Here is a 4,772-nt window from a genome sequence, read left to right on the forward strand (position 1 = left end):
CCTGGATGTGTGAAAATTGAGCAGTGATAAATAGCAATAATATTATGGGGAATAAGAGAGGATATTTCTTATTAAGTAAATGAGTTTGTGATCTGTGTAAAATGAGTTTATGGGATATTGAAAAGCCAACCCTTCAGTATATATAAAAATGCCAAAGGAAGCAAATGGTCCTTACGGAAATACCATGTAAATTACTAACAGCTACAGAAGAAGTTTGTGTTTTAGTGAAGCACAAGGTTAGTATAGTCGGTCAGGTGACTCCTTGTTTAAAATAAGGGATTTTAGGATAAAACTAGAACATTACATGAAATGAAGACAAAACAAAACTACATCCATATATTCTAAAGAATAACATGGGGAGGAGCATTATAGGGTCACTTCATTGCATGACAAAAAGGGCAGCATTTTTAATGATTGCAGTGTGAATATCTCATCTCTCATTGGACTTGCATAAAGCAGCCTTTACTGGATTTGGGGAAAGAACTTTCTTTGTTTCCCTGGAAAAGTGGATGGATGGTGGCACCATCTAGCTACATGCAGAAGGCCAGGACAGAAATGAGGAGAAGATCAAGAGTTATACAGGAGGATGATGTTTGAGATGTTGTCCATGTCAATGAAATATCAGTCTCCAATTATAAGGAGAAATTGGACATGGAGATAGACTTGGAGATAATTAGTATATGTTGTTCAGTCTTCTAGTTGCCATTGATTTAATTCCAACTCATGGTCACTTCACATGTGTCAGAGTAGAACTGTGCTCCATAGAGTTGCAGTGGCTGATTTTTCAAAAGTGAATTGCCAGGTCTTTCTTCCAAGGCACTTCTGGGTGACTTGGAATTTCAACTTCCCAGTTAGCAGTTGAGTACATTAACTATTTGCACCTTACAGGGACTCTAGTGTTATCTCTAGATAGTTATACACTCTTCCCTTGTCTCTTGTATTTTCTGCTTTCGGCCAAGATCCATTTCACATCAGCAATAGTATCCTTTCTAATAGAGCATCTTCTGAATACAGCTTGAATTTCTCACAATTCCCTGTAAATGTACTATTTTCAGTAATTTAAGAAAAATTCAGCAAGATTTTACTTGCATGTGATATTAATTAGATTGTTCAATAATTTCCAGTTATAACAAATTATGACTAACAATGAAAAGAATGAGAATCCCAGAATACTTAATTATGCTCATGAAAAACCCATACACAGACCAAGAAACAGTTGTCTAACAGAGCAAGGGAACAATACATGGTTTCAAATCAGAAGATGTGTTCATCAGAGTTTTGTCCTTTCTCCATACCTATCCAATCTGTGTGTTGCTGTTGTTGTTACGTGGCAATGCTATAGCACTGCTATAATATAATACTCATTGTTCTAGCAATGCTATAATACTCAATACAGTAGCTCTGAAGCCTGATCCATCCTTAGCCAGTCTCACTGACTCTGACCCATTTAACCTCACTACCATATTTAACTATGTCAATTCATCTCATTCAGAGTCTTCCTCTTCTGTGCCGTCCCTCCATCCTTCCAAGCACAATATCCTTCTTCAAGGACTGGCCCCTCCTGGCCACATGCTGTGAGACAGAGCTTCAAAGTCCTTGCCTCCAAGGAGAAACTTGATTCTACACTCTGTTGTGCAGACCTGTCTGTTCTCTTGGTGGTCTATAGTATGTTCAGTACTCTTCTCCAGCACCACAACTCAAGGGCATCAATTTTTCTTCTGTTATCCTTAGTCTTTGTCCAGCTTTCTTATGCATAGGAAGTAATTGCAATGACCATGACCTGGATCAGGTGCACCTTAGTCCCTAGATTGGCATTATTACTCTTTAGCATTTTGGACAGGTCCTTGACACCAGAATTCCCCAGTGCAATTCATCTTTTGATTTCCTGACTGCTGGTGCCAAGGGTGTTGATTGTGGGGGAAGTAGAGGTACCCCCAGGCTCCTGGCCCCCAGAGTGTCCACGGGCTGCGATGCTAGCTGCAAGTGAGGCTGAGCCAGCTCTTCCAGAAGTCCAGCGGTCTGTCAGGGCCTGTGAAGTACAGATGGGCCCTGGCGTGGCAGCCAGCCCACTACCTACCTCCTCCCCTGTCTGGAGGAAGCACTGCTGGATGAGGATAAGACCTTTCCAGTGGTCAAGTCCTCCCAGTTCTCTGCATTAACAATACCTGTGCATCCATCTCATTTGATCTGGGAGCTGCAGAAGAGCAGTTGCAGACCTGGATCATTCAGGTCCTGACTGAGCAGTATAAGAGCTTGGCCTAGAGCGCCCTCCTGGAGCCCCAAGTGAGAAAATACATCATCTACAACTCAAGGCAGATGGGACTGGCCTTTGCTGTGACTTTCTGTTTGGTAATGTGGGCCAACATCTACTCTACCACGCAGATGTTTGCTCTGGGGGACCACTGAGCAAGCGTGCTGCTAGTGACTCTGTCTGTGGTCAGCCTCATGCTGACTCTCGTCCTCATCTTTGAGAGACAGTAGAGGAGGGCCAACACCAACATGGACCTGAGGCTGGGGCCTGCCAGCAGAGTCCTCAGGAGATTCTGGGTGGTGCTGGAGGTGACGGACCTGGTGGAAGGCTGCCAGAGCATTGCTCTAGTTTGTCTACTTCAAAACCTGGAAAAATGTGTGCAGTTATTGTCTGACTACATTCAAGAAATTAAAAAATGAAGACCAGCCAAGAATCCTTGCTGAGAAGTAGAATGAGCCAGTTGCATGTTGTCATGGAGACTGGGGTGAGTCCCAGCATGCCAGAGGGGCCCGAGAACCGGTCAGAGGACTCTCCTCTTCTTCCCAGTAGCTCTCATCTTACGGAGAGACCACTCATGCAGACTGAACTTTACCAGCTTTTCCCTGATGCCAAACCAGAGAAAATGTCCTGAGAGTTATTGGCAGTGTTTGGTGGCTACTATATTTGGCTCTTGGTGACCTCCCAGCTACTGCAGGCAACAGACTCTGTGAGGGCCTCGTGTCCCTGCCAGCTCATCGAAGCTCATCCTGGGCACTGGATGCTGTCCTTTCCTGGCTATGTGACCCACGTGTTCATGTGAATATTGGAAAGACTGATTGATACTGCTTGATTTGATAACTTCTTTGATTCAAAGATATAGGGCGACCTTTTCCTCTAAGACTGACATTGAAAAGTGGGAAAGCCTCAGGATCCCAAGATGGTTGATGGTGAATTCTAGATGAGGACAGAAGCATGTAGGGCACCTGAACCAGGGTCTGTGAACATTAGCAACATTATGCTCTTGTCCACAACCATGTGCAGAGATAGCTTCTCAGAACTCCAGGCTGTTGCTGGCTCTTTCTGACTCTGATGGTTGCTAAACTGTTCCCACTTCTAGCTACCCTATGGTTTCATAGAGCTGTGGAGATGGATCACAGAACCAATCTCCCAGCCCTTTCCTTTCACAGCAGATGTAGAAGATGTAGACATGCCACTCCAGGGAGCTCAGTTGTCCAAAGCTTTGTCTCAGTTGCCACCCCTTCATTTAGAGAGGGAGACTGAGGCTCCACATGATGCTTCTCTTTTTGACATTCTCAGGCATCTAAACTGATAATACTATCTCTCTTTAATCTAGAAAATATAAGGTCAGTCTCAGAATCCTTTGGTTTTTAAGATTTTCTTCCCCTGTATCTTGTCAATACCAATGACCGACACCTGTGCCATTTTCAAGCACCACACAGGCTGGCTGGAAACTGAAGACCATGCAAAGGGCTGATGACTGTTACCAGGAATATCCAGAAGAGACCAATCCTGTTTGATTTGAGATCCTTGCTGTGTTGTGACTTTGTGCTGCAGACTAAGAGCAGGAGCCCTATTTGGTGGCGGTAACGTCGTCTCTGGCTGTGATGGCATCGAAAGTACCTGCTTATGCATGGAGGCCTCTTCACGCTCTTTCCTGAACAAGTTTGAGACTCATTGCTCTACAGGGCAAGTTTAAAAGCTTTTGCCAGGCATTTAAGGGTTCTCCAGCCTCCAGGAGTTGGTATTCATCTGCCATTTTTACTTCATCTCCCCTCACCCCCACAAAACCACTTTATAACTTGAAACACTTTTCTAGACTGAAATACTTACTCCTGTGTACCTGTTGGACTCCTGTGGATGCCTCAAAAGCCCAGCTTTACTTGCCTGCCATTCAGGAAGCCTTCCAACACTGCTGCCCTCAGCTGCCTCTGAATTCTTGTTGAATTCTGCATTCTCTGAATGCAGGTGCTGCCTGTACTAATTTTTTTGTTGTTTTTGCTTCTATTTTCTTGTGCACATGTATTCCTAGCTAGACTACTTTTTTTGTGCATGGTCTGGAACCACTAAGGGACAAAAAAGTATCCTGTGAATTAATTGCTTTGGCATCTTCTTAGCAGCTTTTGCATATTATTCTTTAAACACAGTTGAATGATGAAGTTGGCATAGACTTGGGTTCTGGTCTTGACTCTGCTATGTCACTTATTGCAAGTTACTTCTTTTTGTTGGGTCTTGGCCTTCTCATATGTCTAATTGGAAGGGGAATGAATTAGATGATTTTTAAGAATTCCAAGTAGTTCAACTCTCTCTTGGCCTCTAGACTATCTGTTACATGTCCTACAGCCATGAGATGCTCCAGCCCTGAGATGTCCCAATCCCAGTCCCAGGCCAATGTACTTTGGACAGGTACCAGCCCCACTATCAGGAAATCTGAATTCTTGTCCCAAGTTAGGTGTTTCTAAGCTGTATGACCTTGGCCAAGTTACCTAAAGTCTCTAAGCGTCATTTAATTTTGTTATAAAAA

At 43.7% G+C, this 4,772-nt stretch overlaps 1 pseudogene; it reads left to right on the forward strand.

Moving 5' to 3' along the window:
• Positions 1-1,970: 1,970 nt before the first annotated feature.
• On the forward strand, positions 1,971-3,033 carry LOC102851408 (annotated as a pseudogene).
• Positions 3,034-4,772: the final 1,739 nt, after the last annotated feature.

Source organism: Elephantulus edwardii, unplaced genomic scaffold, assembly GCF_000299155.1.
Source record: "Elephantulus edwardii isolate Elephantulus edwardi_28Jun2011 unplaced genomic scaffold, EleEdw1.0 scaffold00065, whole genome shotgun sequence".
Classification (NCBI taxonomy): domain Eukaryota; kingdom Metazoa; phylum Chordata; class Mammalia; order Macroscelidea; family Macroscelididae; genus Elephantulus; species Elephantulus edwardii.